The sequence below is a fragment of the Lactuca virosa genome, chromosome 5 (genome assembly GCF_052849685.1).
Source record: "Lactuca virosa cultivar CGN04683 chromosome 5, Lactuca_virosa_CGN04683_v6, whole genome shotgun sequence".
Classification (NCBI taxonomy): domain Eukaryota; kingdom Viridiplantae; phylum Streptophyta; class Magnoliopsida; order Asterales; family Asteraceae; genus Lactuca; species Lactuca virosa.
In genome coordinates this window covers 318,261,358-318,288,537 of record NC_136430.1, presented here as the reverse complement: position 1 = coordinate 318,288,537, position 27,180 = coordinate 318,261,358, and the positions used below count along the sequence as shown (strand labels likewise).

The 27,180-nt window shown below is 39.8% G+C and overlaps 1 pseudogene; it reads right to left on the bottom strand.

The window, feature by feature from the left end:
• Window positions 1-3,588: 3,588 nt before the first annotated feature.
• Window positions 3,589-4,378, bottom strand: LOC145113120 (secreted RxLR effector protein 161 pseudogene; annotated as a pseudogene).
• Between the last annotated feature and the right edge of the window lie 22,802 nt (window positions 4,379-27,180).

Genomic DNA, 27,180 nt, shown 5'->3' with positions numbered 1-27,180 from the left:
TGAATAGATCATAGATATGTTAATTTGTTATGTGATTAATAAATTAACATGAGATCAATAGTTAAATAATTGATTTGTTAATTTATCTGGTTAATAAATTAATTAGAAATCAATTAGAATTAATTAATTATTAATCTGAAATTAATTCGGGATTAACTGAAATTAGTTAAAGGTGCAAGGGGTGAATTGTAATTGTTTAATAGTTGAACAAAAGAAGCAATTCTAGAACCCTCCATGGCATGGAACGTTTTGGAGGGGCTCTTAGGGTTTCTGGAAGCCTCCTAGTTGCAGATAAGGAAATGATTTGAATTGAGATTAAATCTATTATTTAATTAATTCAAATCTAGCTTTTCCTGCAAATTACCTAAACTAAAATAGGACCCTTGGGCTCATTATTTTCGTTCATGATCTTCCCAAGAAGCATTGGAACAAAAGTTATTCATCCATCCTCTCTCCCTCTCTCTCTCTCTCTCTCTCTCTCTCTCTCTCTCTACTTCATTCTAGAATTTCTAGGGTTTTGGGTGTGAGCAATTAGAGACATCATACTTTTGATGATTGCTTTCTAAAGACACAAAGGAAAGGATCAAATATTTATTTGCTATAATAAATATAAAGTTATGTAAACCCTAAATTCATGAATTTCAATTTTCATAGATTTCCTTTAGGGTTCTTAACGTTCGTAGTATGTCGTTATCAATTAGAGAACACATAGATCCTTTATAGGTTCATGTGAACTTAAGAGTTAAGATTTTCCGCTTTACATGTTTTTGATAACCTATAAAACCCATCAGTGGTATCAGAGCGATTTTTTTTCTATTGATTGTGTATCAGGTGAATTGGTCAATATTAGGGTTAATCGAAAATAAACCCTAGCCTATTGCCAATTTCGAAAATTGCTAGGGTTTCTTGAAACCCTAACCTCCATCCATTGTTTTTCAAAAATGCCTAGAGTTCCCTTAGGGTTTTCTAGTTTCCTTAATTATTATTTTAAAAGCTTTAAAATTTGAATAATTAAAACCAGATAACCCTAAAGCCTAATTTCAAAATTTAGAACGATTTTGGATTAGGATTAAATTTGAATTATTTTATTAATTTTTTAATAGAAAATAACTATTTAATACCTAAATGATTTAAATTGATTTAATTAATAATTTAATTAAAAGATAAAAGATAAATCATAATTATTTTAATATTAATTGATTAAACGTTTAATTAAGATAATTAATATATAAACCTTGTATTTTGAAAAAATTTATAATACACATTATATATATATATATATATATATATATATATATATATATATATATATATATATATATATAATTAAATGTTAATTACTATATGTATAAGAAAAGTCAGTCGAATAATAGTAGGCTTTATTCACGAAACCATGCTATAAAGAGGGTATAAGGTAACAACCTATAAAATAACCATTGAATGGGTGTCCTTTTCACCCACCTCTCTCCTGTGTGGTGGAGGTTCGTTGGCCGAACGGGTTAGATAAGACATAATCTCATTAAGTGTATAATGATAAAAAGTACTAGAAATTTCTTTAAAATCCAACTCTAATTACTTTAGGAAAAATGTGAAATGTATGCTGATCAATGAAAATGCACATCATTCCTTATAAGTCATTAGTGGAGCGTGCGTGGCTAACCGACACACTAATTTGGGACTATAAAGTTGAACGATGGTAAAAATCATAAATTATTATTGTTGATGGAGCATTGGTGGTTAACCGGCACATCAATTTGAGATGATAAAAGACATCGAGGTTCTCAAGCAGGTTTGCATGGTTATTCATGTCTTGTTTGTGATCCTCGGCATCCCAGTCAAAAAAGTGAGAGCATAATGTTGGGTTTTATTTAAAAACTAGTTTCAAAAACTACAAATAATGGAAAACGGAAGACTTGAGTTTTATAAATAACATAAACATTTTATCACCCAACAACAATCATCTTGCAAGTAGAAGAAAGATTTAAAACACAACCATAGAAGGAAGAAGTGGTAACAACCTTTGAAGCACTTTGAGTCCTTCAAGGGAGCCTTGAAAGTTGGTAAAGAGAGGATGAACCCTTGAGACACCAACAATGTTCGAACTTGATTAGAATGCTAGTTCTTATGCTAACTCTTAAGCTTAGAACAAATACCCAAGTATATGTTCTAAGAGAGCAGAACAAGTAACAAATCTTCAAGAACTTCAAAGGATAGAGAAGAGATGGAGACGGAGATGGTGCTCTCAGCTTTTGCAATAGAGAAGTGAAGTCAAATATGCAAGAGTGAAATCTGTATAAAGCATACACTTAATCTAAAGGTCTTTATCCAATAAGCACTCTAGACAAGCTTGTCCCATGCATGCACCATGCTTGATTTCTTTTGATTAAACTAACGGGAAAGCCATGCCTCTCTTCTTTGATCCTAAAACCAGCCATGGCTTTAAAAAAAGAAAAGATTGAGTTTATATTTTATAAACTCAAAGTTTATAAGATATAGCCATTGTTTATAGCTAAAAGACAAAAGGTTTTCCAAGTCCAAAATGTTGTACATGACTTATTAATTCATACCTTATGAAATAATGTGTTACTTGTATTGTAAAATAATTGTTTCCTTGAAATAAATATTTTCCCAATTTATTATAAGAGTTTATGAATATTTATTAAAATCAATTTCTAATAAATAATCAGTTGTATCAAGTTGTAGCAAAGTCCTTTTTGAGCATACTAGATCTTCCAATCTCCTACTTGTGTAAGACTCATATCAAATTGATATAGACAGTGGTGAACGTCTAGAAATATTTCACTTCCCCCAACAACATATGACATAGTGCCAATTCCATCAACGCCCAATTCCCCAGAAGCCCCAAGGCTACAATTGGTGAGTAAGGTAAATTTATCAGTTATCTGTATGCTACATACATCATGTTGAACATGAGATATAGACCGCAGTCAATCTCATATAAGTGTGCAACTTTACATCAGGCCTTAGATGTCTAACTCTCAACGAATAAGAGGAACAAATCCCGTCTTAACTACATACGCCTCTTGCATCGTTCACGTCATGCCCGATAATAGCTTTTATAACTGCCTGTTTAAAGAACAGCATTTGACTACATCAAAGCATAACATTCTCCACACTAAAGTCCCACAATAATAACCGACTATGGATTTTAGAGTGAATAAACTTACTCATGGATTAAACATGTTAATAAAGAACACAACAAATATTTAATGAAAAGATCATATGTCATATATATCATAGTCATTACAATAGATGATGTTATAACGTTCTAATACTCAATACTAATACATAGATCAAAGCCAATCACTAGAATAATGAAGTCCTATTCCTCGAGCATGACCTTCAAACTTGACTTGAGGAAAGGGCTTCGTGAAAGGATCTGCCAAATTTTGATCAGTGTGAACTTTGTGAATACTAATTTCACCTTCTTCAACTTTATACCGGGTGAAGTTGAATCTTTGGCTAATATGTCTGGTCTTCTTGTGTGATCTGGGTTCTTTTTCCAAAGCAATAGCACCCTCATTATCACAGAAAACGTCTAGGAGTCCTGAATGGTAGGCACTACCCCTAAATGTCCAATGAAGCCTCTTGTGCAGCTTCAGAAGCAGCAATGTATTCTGACTCTGAAGTGGATTGTGCAACAACACTTTGCTTGGAGCTTTTCCAAGACATTGCACCCCCATTTATAATGAACACGTATCCTGATTGCGACTTGCAATCATCTCGATCGGTAGTTAAGGAATCATCAGTGTAGCAATTTACACTTAAGCTTTCTTCCATGCCTCCATAGACGAGGAACATGTCCTTAGTTCTTCGTAAATACTTGAGAATGTTCTTCGCATTTGTCCAATGAATTTCCCTTGTATTTTGTTGGAATTTGCTTACCATGCTCATAGCATAAGCAAGATCAGGTCTAGTACAATTCACGGCATACATGATGGACCCAATAGCCGAAGCATATGGAACATCTTTCATCTTGTCTAGCTCAGCCTTTGTGCTAGGACACTGAGATGAACCTAATATGGTGGCATGTTCCATAGGTACTGTTAACGTATCCCTCAAGAAAAATGTTAAGAAAGAAAAGTGAAACTAGCGCCAAGCTTGGCCCAGTTAGAGTCGGGTCATATCCAATGTGAGGCCAAGGACGGGCCTCCGCCTGCATGGACTCACTGGTATGACAGTTAAGGGGCAGAACTACGCCTTACCCTTTTCTCCCCTGGGGAAATACCCTGGAAAATGTGGAGCCAATTAGAGAGCTCCACTTACCTATCTGACGACAGCCATGATCATCATTATATCGAAGATTCCCCTCTAGCCAATAGGGGGACGAGATAGAAAGACATGATGAAGGATCCATCAATACGGATCCACCACGTCACGTCTCACGAGGGAAGGCTCAACAGAATCTGTTAGGAGGCACGTGCCTCTCGATCAGGTATAAAATAACCCTTCTTCCTCACGGAGAAGGGGACTAGACTCTTTTTCTCTCATACATACCCTATCTTCTCTTAGAATCAATTCTAACTTTATCGTCGAAGCTTCGTCCTGGGAGCCCCTCCCGGACGTTGTCTAACGATCATCTCTTTCTTTTGTACTGTGATACCAGGAGAAGGAACCAGCGCGACTCTCACCCTCGATCTCGATCCAACCATCTCCGGCATATCACAACATTTGGCGCCATCCAGATGTATCTCCAGAACAATACCTCCACAAAGCACAACCAAAGAGCAAAAATGGCACGCGACATGCCAGTAACGTCAAGGGCAGTGGAGACAAGCCCAATGCGTCCAATGCATCCGTTAGACGGAGGTCAAGTTCCCATCCAGGAAGAACTTGCTTCAAATCTCACGCACGTCTCACAGACACCATCCAGCTCTGCAGTTGAAACGACGGCAACCTATATAGCCAGTCTATGACGTCCAACAGTTAACCCACCTCCACAAGCAGCAATCGTAACCATAACTCCACAGATTGTCGTAACACAGCAAACAGAGATACCTGTTTCTCAGCAACAATCGTTTCCACACAGTTCGGGCACCGGAACCTGGATCCCTCACAATATTCAACCGCAATCATAATATTCCTCGATGGTCTACCCACACGCCACCATGGAAGGCTTGCCCCATATTTCGTTGTTCATACAGCAACCACCGGTCTTCAACCCGCTCGTACAACAAACTCAGGGTCCGATCCCAGAAGTGTCTCAGCCGCAAGTCATAGGTGTGCAGACCTCGATCAACCAGGGATCCAGCTCCTACGGACATGTCGTTCATTTCTCAGCAGCACTAGAATTCACCCCTTCGTGATGACTGCTCAACCATTCAACCCGTCCACACAACAGTACATGGGAGTAAACCCATACATAATTCACCCAACAGGGCAATATGCATTCCAGCAATTTGGATCACATCCAAGCTTGCAACAATATCAACCGTACATCTCGCCGGCGGCCATGTACAACTAGATGTACGCGAACCCCTACCAGGCGCAACAACATATGGCCTATGGCAGTGTGCCGTAGTCGTACATGGATAAACCCATACGAAGTGCAAGCTCTAATTTCAGCCATGAACTACTACAATACGAGATCCCACACACTATGATGATACCGAACATGCCGAAATATGACGGCACTTCTGACCCAGATGACCACATCGATAACTACGAGTGCACGATGACATCTCTTAAGATGGACCGTCGCTTCACATGCACCTATTTCCCTTGCATCCTAACAGGAAATGCAGGCAAGTGGTTCAAGTCTCTAAGACCAGGTAGTATTTCGAATTTTGAGCAACTGAAGTACTTTTTCCTCAACAACTTCATGCGGTTGAGGAAAGGAAAAGGGGACACCAACTCTGTGATGGCGTGTAAGTAAAGAGAAGGAGAATCGATTTGTGACTATTATGATCGATTCATGTTAGCTACTTTGAATGTCCCAGGACATGAAGAGTTGCTGGTGACGGGTGCCTTCGCCCAAGGTCTACTTCCAGGGCCCCTATCTAAGAAGATGCAAGGGACAGTCCCCAGATCCAGGGACGAGCTCAAGTTCTGAATGGAAAAATACATAAGACAAATCGAAGGGGAAGAGAGAAAGGAGTCCAATCTCAAAGTTGTAGCCAACGCATACATCAAACAGGAGGAGGCGGCGTCCCGTCCGATTTTAACTCAGCAAGACAGGCAAGAGGGTAACCAGCAGAAACACAATCAACACTCTAGACACATGTCGAGAAGGTACATGCCGTTTAATAAAGATGAAAACAGGAATGGTCATGCAGATGTCCATGCAATCAACAAAACTCCATCAAAGGAGATAAAGGAAAATACCAAGTTCTACGAATATCAAAAGAGCAAAACTCATGATACCACCGAATGCACGGTGTTGAAAAGGGAGATAGATGAGAAGCAGCTAGTTGGAAACATAGTGGACATCGCAAAAGAGCTCAGAGGAAAATTTGATGAGGACAAACACTAGCCTAGAAATCAAAAGGACGGGGGAAAGGACCATGATAAGAGGCCAGAGATACTAACCATCACTGGGCATCCCCCATGCAGCAATTGTCAAAGCCAACAAGCCAACGCGACGGTATACAATCAAAACATGCTTAAAATAGTCTTTTCGATGAGTGATCCCAGACCAGATCATTGAGATCCGAACGCCTATTACACATCATAGGGTTTATTAGTCAAAAACATGTTAAGCATGTATACATTGATAATGGAAGCAAGGTCAATGTAATCTATGAGAACTACCGTCGGCAGTTGCCAATAGAGTGGAAAAAGTACCTCCAACCACCATAGCAGGGTCCGCTAGTTCGGTTTACCGGCCATGGCATCTGGCCAACAGGAACAATCATGCTCCCATTTACACTAGTGAGTCGTGATGGGACAGAACAGGTAACGAGAGCACTCGAGTTCTAGGTTGTTGACTGTCCAGTAGAACACAATGTCCTACTGGGCCGACCTGCACTATTTCAACTACAAGCGATTCTGTCCACCCTCCACGACATTCTCAAATTCAGCACAAGAGACAGGTCGGAGACGGTCGTAGCAATGAGGACAGATAATGAATGCAATGACCAACAAGAATCAAAGCAAAAAAACAAATTGTGTCAAAGTGAAAGTTTCCAGAAAGTGGAGAATCGACGGGAGAGATCAGCAACGGCACAAATGTTGGTCAACAAGTCAAGGAAAAGGCACAAACACTCATTCAGACGATTTACAACATCCCTTTCACGGAAAGAAGCAAACACTTATCCAAAGATGGTTCAGCTAGAACCCAGAGCAAAAATCTCAATACAAGGGAATGCCTACTCGCGGGCAAGAGCACCAGTCTATCCTGCAATCAGTAGCCAAGCCACGCCTAGGAGAAAAATGATTCGAGACTCGAGCCAACTCTTCACCAGTCTTGGAGATGAACAAAACCCCTTTGGGATGAGGAATCTAGGAGCTGGTAACAATGCAGACAGTAACGGAGTATCAATCACTCTAGCACGCAAGCTCCAATGTAGGAGGGAACCAAGCAAGGTCTCTGACAATAGCAACAAAACCCCGAATAACCATACGAAATGAAAGATTAATTGGCACGCGCATAAAAGGGTAAGCAGAATTCTCACCCAGTCAAGGGGAGACACCCCCCAAGGCCACAACACATATTGGACCAAGAAAAAGGGGAAGTGCGAGCGCCAACAGAACATGAAAGATGAAATTCGGCTCCCTCACACCCAGTCGAAAGTCATAGAGGCAGATATCGCACGTGTTAACGAAAGGCAACAGCAGAAATATCACACCGGTTTCAAAAACACAACATTCAACAGGGCAAGTTACACCCTAGACGCCCCAGACAGTTCAATGGGCGGTGAAGGGAAGAATTCACACCAAGAACCGGTAGTGAAAACAGAAAGTGATGCGTTTTATACAAACAATCCTATGTGTGCATGCAACCCTAGAATGGATCTATGTTTTCACTATTAATCATACAACATTATGAACAGAAAAAGAAACCTAGCATGCTCCTAGTAATTTCGAAAATCATAAGGAAGAACGAATTACATACCTCTTATTGTTATATTGTAATAACAACTTGTTTCTTGAATCTTCTTATCTTTGAAAGCAAGTACCACAAGTCTAGTACCTCTAATGGCTCACAAACACCAAGAGAAATTGAAGAAGCAAGAGAGAGATAGGAGAGGTAAAATTCGGCTCTAGGAACTCTAGGGATCAAGTGGCCGAATTTCTTATGCCAAGGGTCCTTTATATAGGTGTAGGAATTAGGGTTTCAGTCTTTATCCTTATCTGGTTGCTTAGCCACCAAGCAGCCCAAGGATAATTCTAGAAGCCCTATCTTTGGACGAATTCAAAGGCCTTATCCCCTTGAATTAGTCCACCCTATCATATAGGGTTTCCTTGCCCAACTTTGTAACTATCACATAATTACAGTTCAGTCCCCCTAGTTCAATTAACTTCTTTTGATCACAAAATTAATTCTTAATTAATTCTTGACCAATGTTAATTAAACAAATATGATTTCTCTTTTAATATATTATTATTATAATATATGAATAAACCATAATAACCTCTTTCTCTATTATTTCTCCAGTCAAGTTGCTTTGGTTATGGCAACCCAAAAGGACCATGCACAACCGGGTCAAGTACTTACCAAATATGGTTACGGGCTTAGACACTAATCCAACAGTCTCCCACTTGGATAAGTCTAGTAACCATAAAAGCAAGTACAACTCGATTAGCAATTGTATCTCTCAAAGACGCTGTCGAATTCTGATCTTATCAATAACCTGTCCTTTAGATAAGGGATTGTACAGTCCTCCGTTCTAGATATCGTGCAGACAAATACATGGAACATAGTCATACTTATTGTCCAGCAGTTTGTTTCTCGATCTCAGATTCGTTTCACATAGAACTTAATTGAACACATCAATTCAGTCCTGACCGAGCCCGGCACATAAGTCAAACCAAACCATCGAGGGGCCCTGATATCGCTTTTACCCTCTTAGGATAAAAGGAACAGATAAACTTCGACTTATATGAATTTACTATTTATTAATTAAATCATACACAACAATGCGTTTTATAACATCAAGTTACTGATGCGTTCACGTATTATCAATGCATAACCAATTAGCAAACAATAAACCATATATCTAGGTTTTAAGACCATATGATATTATCGTCTTGCGATCACTCGAGATAAATTCCATGAAGTGATTCCAGCAAGCGTGGGTTTATTCCAATGCTCAAAACTATTTCAAAAGCACTCATGAACGTTGTAGCAAATTTTTGCTATGTCTAATACACTTTAGACAATCTACACACCAATTCATGACAGTCTTCATTCATACCTACTTCCAACATATAAACGACTGTGGACCGTTCGAATAAATTTATTATTCAGGAAGTCAAAACATGCAAAATGAAACAATACGTAAACACTTAACATAAGACAGTAACTTTACTAATAAATAATACTCATTTATTTAATCATCAAATGTCAATTACATTTATCAATTACACGTTTCTAAACTATTTAATCCAAACTAATATCGTCCTTCAGCCCAATGCTCCTAGCGTGCTGCAAATGCTTAACCCTACTCAGTCCCTTCGTAAGTGGATCTGTTGGGTTATCTTCCGACGATACCCTCTTTACTACGAGGAGTCCTTCTTTTACCTGATGTCGAATAAAGTGATATTTTCTGTCGATATGCCGAGATCTACCATGATCCCTCGGTTCCTTGGTCAAGGTAACCGCTCCTTCGTTATCACAGGAAATTTCCATAGGCTCTTGTATGGCCGGCACAACTCCAAGGTCTCCGATGAAGTTCTCCAACCATATCGCTTCCTTTGACGCTTCGCTCGCCGCTATATACTCTGATTCGCACGTTGAATCAGCTACGGTCTCCTGTTTGGAACTTTTCCAAGTCACTGCTCCTCCATTAAGGGTAAAGACCCAGCCCGACTACGAACAGTAGTTGTCCCTGTCGGTCTGAAAACTGGCGTCACTATACCCTCGCACCCTTAAGTCATCACTCCCACCGAGGACTAGAAACCATTCCTTGGTCGTTCGAAGGTACTTCAGAATATTCTTGATTGCGTTCCAATGCGCTTTGCCAGGGTTCCCTTGATATCTGCTGACCATGCTCAAAGCGAAGGCCACATCAGGGCGAGTACAAGTCATAGCGTACATGATTGAGCCAATTGCGGAAGCGTATGGTACTCGGCTCATTTCTGCTATCTCGACATTGGTACTCGGGCTTTAAGTCTTACTCAATTTGGCATTACTTTGGATTGGTAACTCTCCCTTCTTTGAATTCTCCATACTAAAACGTTTTAGTACCTTGTCCAAGTAAATATTCTGACTAAGTCCTATTAGTCTCTTACTTCTGTTTCTCAATATCCTTATTCCCAAAATATAGGCAGCCTCTCCGAGGTCCTTCATAGCGAAGCACTTCCCAAGCCAGGACTTAACTTCCTGCAGCGTCGGGATATCATTTCCTATGAGCAGTATGTCATCGACATACAATACGAGGAAGTTTACTAAACTCCCACTGGCTTTGACATATACACATGATTCATCCTCGCTTCGCAGAAAACCAAACTCTTTGACCTTCTCATCAAAACAAAGATTCCATCTGTGAGACGCTTGCTTAAGTCCATAAATGGACTTCTCAAGCTTACACACTCTATTGGGATGCTTCGCATTGACAAAACCCTCTGGTTGAGCCATGTAAACAGCCTCAGCCAACTTCCCATTAAGGAAAGCGGTTTTGACATCTATTTGCCATATTTTATAATCATGAAATGCAGCAATGGCCATCATCACCCTGATAGACTTTATCTTTGCACTTGTGAGAAGGTTTCATCATAGTCAACTCCAGGAGTTTGAGTGAAACCCTTCGCAACCAATCGGGCCTTATAGGTGTGTACATTTCCATCGATGTCGGTCTTCTTCTTGAAGATCCACTTGCACCCAACCGTCTGACGACCTGGTACATTGTCAACCAAATTCCAAACTTGGTTGTCATACATGGACTGAATCTCACTGTCCATAGCCTCTTTCCATTTTTCAGACTTCGGGCCTGCCATGGCTTCCTTATAGTTGTTAGGTTCGTCCAGATTCACTAGTGTACTATCACTAATGAACGTATCCCCCTCTATAGTAATATGAAAACCATAAAACTGGGGTGGAACACTAACCCTTTCGGAACGGCTAAGAGGTAAGGACTCGTCAATCGGTTCAACCGGAGTTTCCTCCTTGGGTTGAGCGCTTGTGTTAGAGGTTCCTTCATCGCTCGACTCTTTAAGCTCTTCAAGATCGATTTGCATCCCAATGTCTCCTTGGCTTATGAGTTCTCGCTCTCGGAAAACCCCTCTCCTAGCAACGAAGACAACATTGTCACTCGGTCTATAGAAGAGATATCCAAAGGATTTTTGCGGGTAGCCGATGAAAATACATCGCTCACTATGAGGTTCGAGCTTGTCGTGAGTCTCTCGTCTTACGAAAGCCTCGCACCCCCAAACCTTGATATGTGCTAACGAGGGAGCCTTCCCTGTCCACATCTCGTGAGGTGTTTTGGTAACCTTCTTCTTAGGGACTAAGTTAAGGATATGGGCGGCAGTTTCTAAGGCATACCCCCAGAATGAGATAGGTAGCGAAGCACGACTCATCATGGAACGAACCATGTCTAGCAAGGTTCGATTACGCCTCTCAGCCACACCATTCAAATGTGGTGTCCAAGGTGGCGTTAATTGCGAAACAATTCCGCATTCCTTGAGGTAGTCGTGGAATTCAAGACTTAGGTACTCTCTACCTCGATCTGATCGAAGCATTTTGATTTTCCTGCCCAACTGATTCTCGACTTCTTGTTTAAATTCTTTGAAATTTTCAAAGGTTTCTGACTTATGCCTGATTAAGTAGATATAGCCATATCTGCTATAATCATCGGTAAAAGTCACGTAGAAGCGGCATGCATCCCTTGTGTTGGATCTAAATGGTCCACATATATCTGTATGTATGAAGTCCAATAAACCCTCACCCCTCACACAAGTGCCAGTGAAGGGTGACTTGGTCATCTTTCCAAGTAAAAAAGACTCGCACACGTCATCGTCCCTAAGGTCGAATGACTCCAACACTCCATCCTTTTGGAGTTGGGCTATGCGTTTCTTGTTGACATGTCCAAGACGACAATGCCACAAGCATGCTTTATCCATACTATTGGAAGAATCAATACACAACACATCATTTCCTAAGTTATCTACAACCATCACAGTCTCATATATTCCATTACATGGAAATGCTTCAAAATATAAAACACTATTAAGATAAGCATAAATAGAACCCTTTTCATTATCAAATGAATATCTAAAACCTTGTCTATATAAACCATGAAATGAAATGATGTTTCTTGCCATATCTGGCAAATAGCAGCAATTGTTTAAATCTATACCTAATCCATTACTAAGCACTAAGGAATAAACTCCAATCTTGGTGACAGGCGATGATCTTCTGTTTCCCATGATTAGATTTATCCTTCCATGCTCCACATCCCTATTTCTTCTTAGTCCCTGCAAATATGAACATATGTGAAAACCACATCCTGTATCAAGAACCCAAGAAGTAGCATGCGATGAATCATTAGATTTAATTGTGTAAATACCTGCGAAAGATGGCTTGATCTTCCCATCCTTCATGGCTTGCAGATATTTTGGGCAGCTTCTTTTCGAATGCCCTATCTTGTCGCAGTGGTGGCACTCTGCCTCCTTAGGGTTATAGTTGGGTTTAGCATAACCAACTTTGGTTCTACTAGAAGAGGTTCCATCTTGGGACTTTTCCTTTTGGTGGCTCTTTGAGGGAGCCTTCCTCTTCTTACCCTTCCCTTGCCCTATTTCCAAGACAGGGGCAGCAGCGGGAGTTGGAGTTGCTCAAAGAGACCTCCTCCTTGTTCATGTGGTAGGTCATGCGGAACTGGCTATAGCGGGAAGGCAAGGAATGAAGGATGATATCAATTGCCAGCTCTTCATCAAAGTTCACATTCAACTTTAGCAGGCGATCGACATATCTCTGCATCTTTTGCAGATGAGCGGTAAGGGACTCTCCATTACCCATTTTGGTAGTGATCATCGAAGTGATGATCTTGTACCTTTCTTGCCTAGTGCTCTGGTGGTACCGGTCCAGCAGATCTTGATGCATCTCATAGGGGTACATATCCTCATAGGACTTCTGGAGTTCTACAGTCATAGTCGCCAGCATGATGCAATGGAATTTCGTGGCATCACGCTCGTGGGCCTCAAAGGCCGCGATCTCTTCAGCAGAGGCAGTGTTGCTGTCAATCTCCTTTAGCTTCTCATCGAGGACATACTCTTTGTCCTCGTAACGAGTAACCATTCGAATGTTGCAGATCCAATCATTGAAATTGGTCCCGTCAAAGATCACTCTCCCATACAAGTTCATGAGTGAGAACGAGCCAGAGGAAGTTGAACCAGAAGCATTGTTGACGTTCGACATCTGAAAAAGAATAAATTTTGATTAGAAATGAATCCCCAATTAAACACCCAAATGAGAAATTAGGGCTAGGATCCAACAACATTATTTACAATTTAGAAGAGGGATGCCGTAATCTAACAAGTAAATAATTTGAAGGTAAGTGAATGACGATTCACTAATTCTCCATCATGAAAAATGAAAAAGAGATTAATTTTTAAATGTATTGAAAACTCCTAGATCTTTTGAGATTCATTGAACTTTTCAATGGCATGTTTAAATATCGATATGCCCCTCTTGTTTGCGACTGGGATGACGAGTATCACAAAGCGGGTGTGAATAACCATGCAAATGTACATGGTTCCCTCATTGTTATAGTTACATATTCGATGTGCCAGTTAGCCACGCACGCTCCATCGAACTATGACAAACATTGTGTTACCCTTTGCCACCTTTGCTTAGAGCCCAATTAGTGTGCCGTTTAACCACACACACTCCACTAACGTCTTAGCAAGGGTACAAAGTGTAATTTCATGGAACTGCATCAATTCACTTTTGCCTAAAGTAACTAAGACTTGGGAATTTTATGAAAAACATTTAGTTACTTTTATAATTCATTATACTTTTAATGAGGAAAGGTTTGCCCTATCCTACCCGTTCGGCTAACGACCCTCCACCAATCAAGGAAGCGGTGGATGAGAGTGGACACCCATTAAACGGCCAATTTGTAGGCCATAACCTTATACCCCCCTTATAGATCGGCTTCGTGAATGAGGCCTACTAACGGTAAGACTAGCTTAATCTTATACATATATATAATTATTAATCTTATAATATTATAATAGTATAAGGGTGTATTTTAAACATTTCAAAATACTAGGGTTTTAATCATATTTAAAATTTTCGAAAATTATAACCTTTTAATTTTAAAATCTTAATTATTAAAACTTTGATTTAATAATTATCCCAAAATTAAACAATTAATTTAAATTATTAAATCTTGAAGGATTATCTTATTAAATTAAACAATTAATTTAACCTAATCCCTTAAATCCCCTAAAATTCGAAAATTTGGATGGGATAATTCAAAAAATCTTTAATTACCATATTTAAACAATTAAGGGATAATTACAAGATATGGCATTATCCAAATCCCTAAACCTTAGGGATCTTATCTTGGGGAGGAGACAAATTTCGTAACCCTAGGGTTGGATAACCCTAAAATTCGAAATCTTGGAGGCTAAGGAAAGGGTTTGGGAAACCCTATCAAATTTCGAAATCTAGGGTTTATGAACCCTAATTTCGAAAATCATGCCTTTAGGGTTTATTGGCTATAAACCCTAATATGTCAAATTCATACTTTTGTATAAACTAATTGAAAAAACAAAAACCAAACGCTCTGATACCACTGATGGGTTTTATACAAACAATCCTATGTGTGCATGCAACCCTAGAATGGATTTATGTTTTCACTATTAGTCATACAACATTATGAACAGAAAAAGAAACCTAGCATGCTCCTAGTAATTTCAAAAATCATAAGGAAGAATGAATTACATACCTCGTGTTGTTATATTGTAATAACAACTTGTTTCTAGAATCTTCTTATCTTTGAAAGCAAGTACCACAAGTGTAGTACCTCTAATGGCTCACAAACACCAAGAGCAATTGAAGAAGCAAGAGAGAGAGAGAGAGGAGAGGTAAAATTCGGCTCTAGGAACTCTAGGGATCAAGTGGCCGAATTTCTTATGCCAAGGGTCCTTTATATAGGTGTAGGAATTAGGGTTTCAGTCCTTATCCTTATCTGGTTGCTTAGCCACCAAGCAGCCCAAGGATAATTCTAGAAGCCCTATCTTTGGACGAATTCTAAGGCCTTATCCCCTTGAATTCGTCCACCCTATCATATAGGGTTTCCTTGCCCAACTTTGTAACTATCACATAATTACAGTTCAGTCCCCCTAGTTTAATTAACTTCTTTTGATCACAAAATTAATTTTTAATTAATTCTTGACCAATGTTAATTAAACAAATATGATTTCTCTTTTAATATATTATTCTTATAATATATTAATAAACCATAATAACCTCTTTCTCTATTATTTCTCCAGTCAATTTGCTTTAGTGAAGGCAACCCAAAAGGACCATGCACAACCGGGTCAAGTACTTACCAAATATGGTTATGGGCTTAGACACTAATCCAACAGAAAGAAACCCCAAGTTCGCAAGGAACGCTTGGAGGAAATGAGAAAAGGACATACGGCTATGGCAGGGCAGCGGAGCTCCCGAACGAAAATAAAACAAAGACTGAGAAAAAGGAGTGTGGTCAAACTCCGCATAGGATAACCATACTCCAAGTGCCAGCACGGAGACCAAGTCCGCGACCTGGCACTTAGACATTTAGAGTCTAATGTTTTGTGTTTTTCTTTTTTCTTCTCTAGTCAATATAAATTTTAGTTTGAAAGAGCTTTCCAGAATTCTATTTAACCAACTACAAAAACACAAAGTGAAGAGGTTGTGTATATTTTCCAAGTAGAAACAACGGCTGATCACATACGCTACTTGAGCAAAATTTGTACAAGGATGCAACCATAGGTCTCAAAGAATCATAATATTTACCTAAAACTTGCCAATAACATCTCAGAGCTAAGAATGTGCAAACTCTAATTAATGGCATAAAAAAGGGTCCTAAAAAGATTCATATCCACTCCCCTGAAAATCAGACGGTAAAAGGTCTTGAGGTGACGATCTCGACCAACACACAGGTAGCTAAACCTCAAAGTATAGCCAAGAACATAGGCTATCATTTCGCGAGTTAACATCAAAAACTCAACTAAACATACAAGTCAATGATTGTCGAAAACATATAACCCAACTGTAGCGGTTACACGATGTCAGAAACGCAAACTAACCGATTAATGCGAACCCTAGAACAAGGGAGTGTATAGAAAAAAATTACAATAGAAATTTCGAGTAACTCTAGCCTAAAGATATCACAGGTCAATTCAAAGCACATAAAAAGCATTAATATACCAAGTACAAAGCGAAATACATAGTTCTTGGTCGTTGACAACCAATATCTTTCACTGCATATACAATACAAGGGAGTACGGATACATTATAGAATGAACAAAAGGGACACACAAAAATCAGTCCCTAGAGTCCGAGGAAGAGCTTCCCAGACCCGGTCGACGACAGAACTGGCGGAACCTATCATAATCCAACTCCCCCAGATGAAAGTGGCCTGTGAAATCCGTCTCATCAAGGGACGAAAGGGAAATGTCCACCTCTTCGGCTCTTCTCGAGAAATAGCCACGATCCGGGGCGTTAGATTCACCAAAAGTTATGGGACAACGGGCTAACTGCTTCCCTTTTTCAAGCCCAAGTGCCTCGCATGCATTTTGAACGCCTTGGATCCCGCTGGCAAATTCCGCACGCTCGATAACTTTATCGATCACTCGGACCACACCCTTCTCCAACACCCATTGCAAGTTTCCTCAAGCAACAACACTGTCAACCTAGGCACGGGCCAGTTGATGTTGGCACCTGGCCAACTCACTCGCCAGAACACCCTTCTCTCGAGCTAGAGAGTTCACCTGATTTTCAAGTCGCTTCGTTTGGTCTTCCAGGGTGGCCACATGGTCTTCCAAAGCGGCCTTCTCACAGGCCACAACGCAACTTTGCTCGGATAAAATTCGATGTTCTGGCTCTGAATCACGGAGTTCCCCCCTTAAGCCAGCAACAGCATCTTGCAAAGTTTTCAGTTGAGCTTCATTTATGCCAAGACGGCAAACCCGGTCAGCGGCAGCAACCATAAGGGAAGAAGTTTGAGCAGCAGCATACCGAAGGTCATCGTCCATGCGTGCGCCCGATTGGGCCGCAAGAAACTCCATTGTGGCCGGAGGATGGGCATAGTAACTCCACTCCTGAGCAGTAATGTCTTCTGAAAGTAATGAGTCTTTAGTAACCGCCCAACCTGGGGCGTAAGCTTCGGAAGCCAAGGGATGCGATGCAGTCCTCATTTTTTCAACCATATAAGGTGTGTCCGATGAAGGGAAACCTCCTGACACGCCCAATGTACCTCCAAGGGCAGAGCAGGTACCAGGATTAGCCATGAACGAGTCGACAAACGAAGGAGGTGATGCTTTTGAAGAACTGGGAACCACTACTGTCTCTTTTTGATCGGACGTAGAAAATCCATCGCCAAGAACATCCCCAATGCCGCCAAGAAGCTTGGGCACGGACACTGTCTTTCGCTTCTTACGAGGACGGAGGCCCACGTCATCTGATTCGGTCTCTTCGTCCGACGACAGCACCACGCGCACACTTTGTTTTTTCCGAATAGGAGTAGTACCTTTTCCTTCTTGACCCACCACAGGAATATTGGCAGAAGCAGAGGCCGGAAAACGGGCTGGGAAAATGGGTCCAACAACTAGTTGAGAAGACGAGGCATGTCCGCTAGAACCAACATTTCCCCCTTCTGGCGGCAGCAATCCAACGAGCTCCTGCATACGTTTTTCAGATGCGGGAGGAGGAAGAGTCTCCACAAGGTCAACCTCCCGGTGACAAAGCTTACCCCGATAGTAACCACGCAGGGCCATCTCCAAGGAAATCTCGGATTCGGCACCTGCAAACACAGACACCAAGCATGAGAACTGACAAGCCAATAAAATACCATGTTCTTTTTTTTAAAGGGGGAGAAGGAGATGAGCGGATACCGCATCTCACGACAAATAATTGTGCCATCTTCCCACATGCCCTCCAGGCGGCACTCATATTGGTTGCGGTAAGGATGAAATCTTTCCAGTTCTCCCCGATGACAATAATGTTTCCCAACCGTTTGCCAAGAGTTAGGTTATCCCCGAATAGCTTGGGTAGACGGTCGGGAAAGTCTCGGGTTTTAAGAAACCCATGGCCCACAAGGTTTCGGTTGACCCAGAGCCATTGCCTCTGCCAATTTTTCTTCGGATTAACTTGCTCAGAGATCAACTAACGAATACCCCACCTTTTCGCCAGTGTGCGGACGCCAGAGTTCATAGACACACAAAAGAAGTAACTGAAAACCCAAAAAGTGGGTATACAACCCAGAGACCGACAGATCAGTTCAAAGCCCACAATCTTATTGATGGAACTTGGGGTTAATTCGTCGATGGAAAAGTCGTAGTGATGCACGATTATATCAAAGAAGTCATACGTTAGCAGGCGTAATCCCGCTTCGAATAGAGGAACAGGAACCCCCACTTTCCCTCGAGGGCAGTCATAGATCGATGATCCCTTCGCCGGAATCATCACGCCATGCTCCGGTAAGAAACCAAATTATTCTTGCAGTAGTCGAAATTCCTCTGCGGTACGGACTCTGCCATAACGATCCATCGTTGAGAACGAACGAGTGATGAAAAAGATAAATCACAAAACGCCTGAGTCGCTACGGTGAAAGGAAGAAAAGAAGGAAAAGGTGAAAGGTCTTGAGTAAAGGGGGGATTTTAAGGGTAAAAATGGCGTTACGAACCGTCTCGTGATGGATCTGACACATATCGACGGTGTTGTCTAAAGTCTGTCAAATGCCAGAAATGATCTCATACATACACGTGTTGTAATATAGGCTCGAACGGCGACTCTACCAAGCCAACACATACGCCTACAAGCCTAAGGGACTTGTTAACGTATCCCTCAGGAAAAACGTTAATGTAGAAAAGTCAAACTAGTGCCAAGCATGGACCAGTTAGAGTCTGGTCATATCCAGTCTGAGGACAAGGCTGGGCATCCGCCTGCATGGACTCACCGGTATGGCAGTTAAGGGCAGAACTACGCCTTACCCTTTTCTCTCCAGGGGAAATACCCCAGCAATCATGGAGCCAATCAGAGAGCTCCACTTACCTATCTGACGACAGCCACAATCATCATTATATCGAAGATTCCCCTCTATCCAATGGGGGGACGAGATAGAAAGACGTGATGAAGGATCCATCAATACGGATCCGCCACGTTACGTCTCACGAGGGAAGGCTCAACATAATTAGTTAGGAGGCACGTACCTCTAGATCAGGTATAAAAGAACCCTTCTTCCTCATGGAGAAGGGGACTGGACTCTTTTTCTCTCAGAAATACCCTATCTTCTCTCAGAATCAATTATAACTTGATCTTCAGAGCTTCGTCCTGGGAGCCCCTCCCGGACGTTGTCTAACGATCATATCTTTCTTTTGTACTATGATACCAGGAGAAGGAACCAGCATGACTCTCACCCTCGATCTCGATCCTACCATCTCCGGCATATCACAACAACTATGTATTATAAAACGTATCCATGTCTGTTAGGTTATAAGAGCTAGTAGAATAGAGCCGATAGTGTAGTCTCTATGACTCAATGTTGGTATGCTTGAAGATAGTAATATAGCCTCTATTTGCTTGTATTAGTAGAGCCTAAAAGTATAGTCTCTATATGTGTAATATGAGTATGTATGTCGGGTGGGACCCGTCATTGGGCAGGGCCCGTTAGGTTTATTAGGTGGGACCCGTTATGTAGTTTGGGCGCGGCCCATTTCTATGTTCATTTAATGGGGCTTGTTTATATGCTTATTGGGTGGGGCCCGATATACGTACTGTGGTATATGGTATTTTGGGGAACTCATTAAGCCTCATGCTTACCCAGTTGAATAAAAATGTTTGTCAGGTACTTCAGTGATTCATGAGAAGGGTAAGGTTCGACTGTACATGCGTGTATTCGCAGCATGTTAACCCACATTGTAATTATACTCTAATATATTTAGTAAATAAAAATGAAAATCAGGACGTTACAATATCTTTTTGGTTGATTTTCACAACTTGATGTGCTCAAAGAGAGATGGTGGAACACCAAACAACATTTTAGAAAAGGCAATTTGATCAGCGTGGAGCTTCTCTATGTCGTTGGTTGTTAGAGGTGCAAGTCTGAGCTCGTCTTGACCCATGAGAATAGCTGCAACATCCGTAACCATTTGCCTAACCGGGGGATAAGGACCTTTTTTCACAGGTCTCCATTTTTCTTCACCTTTTTCTTTTCCAACCAGGAATCTCTCCATTCTAACATTCCAATGATCATACTCTTCTACAACGAGCAATGGGGCTCTAGAGAGGAAACCAACGTTATTTTTTATTTTCATTGAATACATTTGTTGAGAGCATATTCCCTCCACTAGTATATAAAGCGGAGGTGTGTGGTTATTTATTTTATGAGTGCAACATGTAGTCATAGTTTAGAGAGAGAGTTGGTTGGGGAATTCTCCATTGCCATGAGTGTTCTTGTTGGGTCACTCATTTGTATAGATTTGATGATGTTGAATATATACTTCATATTTATAGTTTATATGCTCATTGTAGACAGTTAGTCTTGTCTAAGTAATTGTAAATAGTATAACTTAGACAATCTAATCTATCAGAGCTAGCTTAGTTAGTTAATCTTAAGATATACTGATGAAAGTTCATATGTCGAAGGCTGAAGAACATCCCCTGATGACTGGAAGACCTTGAAGACTCTATCAGCACCAAAGGCATGAAGACACCATCTACTGAAGACTAATCAGTGTGTCCAGACGCTGATGGCCATACACTGATGAGACACTGATCAGATGATACGATGATGATACTCATTGATGGTCATTCACTATCTGCTGAAGCTGAAGTTGATCAGCTTGACCCTGACACTGATGACTAAAGCTGAAGCTGATCTCCATGAATTGACATTGATGCCCTATTCAGCGTGACTCTCTGAAGCTGATGTTCTGATCATCTTCTGAAGTATTGGTGCTGATATTCGAATCTGGAGAAGATCTGATTTGACACATTCATTTTAAACCAAATTTGTTTATATGTAGATTAGACAATCTGTAACATCCATAAAATTCAAGCCAATTTAAAACTTTTTCAACCATTCAAAACCATTAATTATTACAAAGTATTTTCAAAATAGTTTCATACCAGAGTATCCCAGAAATAAAAATCATAAAACATGAGGAGGTGCACGATCACGCCTTCGCCTTCCCGCGATCATCTGAGGTACCTGAAACAAAATCAACAACTGTAAGCCCGAAGCTTAGTGAGTTCCCCCAAAATACCTGCACACCATATAACACATATACAATAACAGCATACTATGGACCCAATCAACCGTCGGGTTGGAATGCCCACATACTACGAGTCCAATCATCCTCGGGATGGAATACTCTCGGCCCACAACCATCGGGTTGAAATGCCCAAGTCTGTTGGCTCATGCAGAAAGTAGATGCCTCAACCACCAATCAAAAATGTGCACACATATCAAATAATCATATAACAGTCTACAAACAGTCAAGCTGGTCTACAGATCACTAAGCATTGCAACATCCTGTCTACCAGGATACCGATCTAACCGATCATAATCACATAGAAACAACCTATCTACTAGGATACCGATCCAACAGATCATAGCAGTAATAAAACAGGATAACAATCCAAATGGTCGGCCTTGGTGCCTTAGAACCTTGAGTATAGTGAGGAAAACTCACCTCACAAGTAGCATTAAATGATAATGTCAAACTCCCAAACACAGCTCCACAATCAAACACCTATAATCATCATAGGACCAATTTCCATCAAGGTCTAAATTACCAAAGTACCCTTAGAGTCAAACTTGGTCAACCTTGGTCAAAGTCAACAGTCAAGGTCAACAGCCCATGTTGACCCAACTCATCGAGTGTATCTAACAACTCGTCAAGTGCCTTTGGAACTCAGAGACCGAAAACCCAAGCCAACTCGCCGAGCTTCCCAACAACTCGTCGAGTTCATGCAGTGTCCAACAGACAGGAAACCCTCATCCAACTCGTCGCGTTGACTATGCAACTCGTCGAGTTCCTTGGCTCTTTTCTCATTCAGATGCTTTTGAGCAAAACCATAGCTCCAAACTGTAGATCTAGCCTCCTAGGGTATAGTTACCACGTAAAGTTGCTAACTTTACATGCATGCAAGGCTCCAAGAAGCTAAAACACTCATAACTAGCCTTAGGAAAATGTTTTGGATAGAGAGGAGGGTCAAAGCTTCATAAAGCTTGAGGCTTTATGTCCATAAGGGCCTAAAGGAGTCCAGATCTGAAACCCTGCCCTTGTAACAAGCTCAAATCCGAAAGTGACTCCATTTTGCACTAGAAATGACCCTTTTCTTTCACAAGAGGAGATCTAAGAAATTAGAAGTCAAGGTAATGACTTTTTACCTTCAAATAAAATTCAAAACGATGTAGATGCTGAATGTACAAGCTTCTTCTCGTTCGAAGCCCCTAAATCTTTAAGCCACTTCAAGGAATCCACCAAATACACTTTAGTCTCACACACACTTCAAAAATAGGGTTAGATCTATTAGGTTTTGCTTCTGGCCGTCAAAAGGTGGTAAGGAGGTTGGAGGAAAGGACTTAAGGTCCTTTAAATAGGGTGCAAACCCTAAAAAATAGGGTTTCCATGCACAGCCTCTACTCGTCGAGTTGGGGTCCACCAACTCGTTGAGTAGACTCTTAAATCCATACGGGCTGACCAGATTATACACGATGAGTTGGGGCCTCCAACTCGTCGAGTTCGCATAATAATATGCATATAAAAGCTTTTAAATTTGTACCTAGGAGTCAGGATGTTACACAATTCCTTGATTATAAGGATTCTCTATATTAGATTAGTATATATACAACATTAGGGTGAAAGCCTAATGTGTAGCTTGGTATCGTCATTGGCTTTATGTCAATCGTCTTTGTGACCACCCGTTTTCTTGGTGAAAAAAAACCCTTTCTTGGTGAAAGACAATTTGGTGATACTTGTGTGTTCTTCATTGTTCTTTCTTGTCTATATTTGATCTACGAATCTTCAAAGTTTTTGGGACTTTCAATTGGTATGAGAGCAGTTTAGAACATTCGTTCTAAGATCTGTTAGATATTCAGAAGTTCAAGTATCTCACAGAAACTCGAAAATCAGAAAGAGGAGAAGAAGAAGATATCTTATACAGTCATCTAGACATGAAGACAACTTCGGAAACAGAGAAGAGAGACTATGGTATGTTTTCTTATCTTTGGTACTATCTAACTTATTCATGTATGTGTGTTCCTTATAATGTTTCTCTCAGATGAGAGAACTATTCTTAAGTGGAAGAATCAAAAAATATACAAATGTTCTTGACGATGAAGAACAAAAGAAAAGTTTGAAAAATAAAAGTGCAGTTGGAAAGTCCTTTGTCATGTTTTACTAAATTAATGTATGATCCAAAGTAACCTTTATCTGTTTTCTTCGTGGTTGAACTTGATCTAAAAGACAAAATCATCAATCATAATCAAGAAGATATAGATGTGCGGAAGAACAAAATAGTTGAAAGGGAGAAAGAGATGTTAGATTTCAAAGAGAAGATCAAAGAAAAGGATGTGAAGAAGAAAGGTTTTTCATATGTTGGTGTTCAAACAGAAGATGTACCTGAGGAGAGTTCACCATCAAGAAACCTTTGTTTTCACCCTGATGAACATCAGGGTAGCTCTTGCACTGACAAGTCACACGCTAATAAGCTTCACGATGAGAAATCACAAGTTTCTCATACTCCCTCAGTCAAGAGTTAACATGCTGGCAAATCATTTCACACTGATAAGTTTGTTCAAGTAGACAAGAATTTTGGCATTGTCAAGCTATCTCAAGTTGTGAAGACTTCAGGTCACTCTGTCAAAGCTCAAGTTGGTAAGTTTTCAAATGTATGTTCTTGGTTCAATAACTCTTCTTATAGGGCATCATTCGGAAATAAAAGGAAGTTAAATCACACTAGGTCAAAGAAGGTGTGGGTTCCAAAGAAGCCATCTTTAGATCCAAGGAAGATGAAGCAAGTTTGGGCTATCAAGAAATCATCTTCTGAACCTGAAACAAAGCCAATCATTGGAAAGAAAATGGGAATCAAATGTCTTTTAGAAAGAAGAGATGATTTCGAAAAACTAAAACTAATGGTTTTTCCTTTGATCAAAGACATTTAAAAAAAGTGAGGTATCTTCAACTACCCAAATTCATTTGGGTTCCTAAAACCAATTGTTAAGTTTTGACAAATGAGAAAGACTCCGAAATTGTCAAGCTCACATATTTGTAGTCTTTCTCTTTTTGTAAAATAAATAATTTTTTTGGATTGTTTTTTTAAACAAAAATATATATGTATATATATAATCTTGTTTTTCAAAGTGTTATTTTATTAGTTCCCTTAGATTTAAAAAAAATCTCATAAGCATTTGGTCTCATCAAGGAACTATTATGAAATGCTTGTGTTTTCATTGTCCAAGTGGGATCAAGTCTCAAAAGAAAACTGTGACATGGCAAGGTTAAAGATTAATTACTTGATTCATGGGTTTCAAAAACAGGGAACACGAAACCTATTAATTTTTGTTCCTTGATGCTCTCTCCAAGAATAAGAGGAGCATGTTTACCAAGAAGACAGGTCTCCTTTGAAGGTCTGCTATGGTCAGAGTTATACATTGCAAAAAAAAGTTCTAAGTTAAAAGCATGTATTTTGTCTCTTATTCTCGAAATGGGTAAGTTCTATTTCGAGGGTTGTTGTGACATGCTCTACAGGGATTTGGATGTTGGTTGATGGATCCGTCCTGGAAGTTTTCCTGAGAACACAACATAGAAGAATCGTTAAAGGATGACCGGGTGTTCTCCCGAGACGACACTCCGACGATCAAGTAAGTTTTCTGGGAGAGAGAGTTTTAGGGTAAATTCTGTGAGGAAGAAGATGGATCCCTTCCTTGAACTGGAATAGATCCTTTTATACTTGTTACTAACGGATTGTGGGGACCTTGTCCAGTGAGTGTGAAACATGGCCTACTTTTACTGGGAGGGATATGCTGTTGGATTAGGTGTCTAAGCCCATAACTATAATTGGTATGTACTTGACCCGATGATAGCATGGTCCATTTGGGTTGTAACACTCTGGAACAATTTGATAGGATGGATACTTGAGAAAGAGGTTATTGTGGTGTTTTAATATATTATAAGTATAATATATTAATTGAGGAATCACATTATTTAATTAGTATTGATCAAGAATTAATTTGGTATTAATTTATTGATCAAAAGGAACTAATTAAAGTTAAAGGGACTGATTAGGTAAATCAGTAATTCTTCTAGTTGGACTCATGACTCATACTGACTAGGGTTGGACTAAACTTACATGAAAGTCCATGAAAGGTTTAGCCCAAAAGGCTTATGTAATATGAAGAGTCATTAGGGTTTGCGTGGTTGTAATCCTAAGCTATAAAAGAAGACATTAACACCTAAAATCGGTTACACTCATGCACACAAGTTGTTGCTAGCTGATTTTAAGCTCCCAAGTTTCTCTCTCAAGTCCATTCTCTTGTTCTTGGTTTGTTATAAAACATTTGAGGCATCACACTTGAGGTGTTATGCTCCTAAAGGTCAAAGACACGCAAGCTACTACACACGGTACTCTTCTAACTGTTTTTATGATTCAAATGTTACCTTGCATGCTAGTTTAGGCTTTATGCTTTGGAAAAACAATGTTGCATGTATAATTAGAGAAAACTTAGATCCAAAGCATTAGGGTTGTATGTGCACCATAGTAATGTTAGAGTACATAAAACCCATCAATGGTATCAAAGCCTAGGATGTTTTCTATTATATTGATGCAAATGTGTGATTTTCAAAGTTGGAAAAATGAATTTTCTGGCAACTGTCTGGTGAACTCGACGAGTCCATATATGGAATCGACGAGTTGGATGAGTTTTGCGATGAACTCGACGAGTCCAAGGCCTGGCTCGACGAGTTGGCTCATCTTGTGACAGATTTTTCGAGTTTTTAGCCTGTTTTGGATTAGGATCATTACCACAAACTGTTTTGATTCATAAAATTTGATTTTATTAGTATGGTAATGTTTATCCCCATCCAAAAACATGAAGTTTTTCAAGTTCTAAGATAACTACTTGATTTTGTGAAATACTAGTCATTTGTAAAATTTGAAGCTATCTTGAATATGAATCAAATTAGGTCAAATTGGTAAATGATCATCATATCATAATTGGACTAGTTAATTTTATCCATATGTGTTCTTGAAAAAAGTTCCATAACTTGCCCTTAAGATATGGAATATGAAAAGTCTTTATTTATGAAACCATTAACAAATGTAAGTTATAGAATTCAAAGAGTCTTGAAAGGTTTCATAACTTGTCCTCAAGTTTGGAATTGGAAATGTATCATTCATGGAACATAAAAGTCCATAAGTTATGAATTTCAAAAGTCTTGACAAGTTACAAAACTTGCCCTCAAGTTTTGAAACTTGAAAAGTTACATTAATGAAACTTTAATTCCAAACCCTAGAATTTTAAAAGTTTAAAATTCAACCCTTATACTATTATAATATTAAAGTTTAATACTTATATATATATATATATATATATATATATATATATATATATATATAAGACAAGTCAGTCTTACCATTAGTAGGCCTCATTCACGAAGCCAGTCTATAAGGGGGTATAAGGTTATTGCCTATAAAATGGTGGTTTAATGGGTGTCCACTCTCACCCACCGCTTCCTTGACTGGTGGAGGGTCGTTAGCCGAACGGGTAGGATAGGATATTAATTCTCATTAATAAGTATAATGATAATTATTAAAGTAACTAAACTTCTATAAATTCC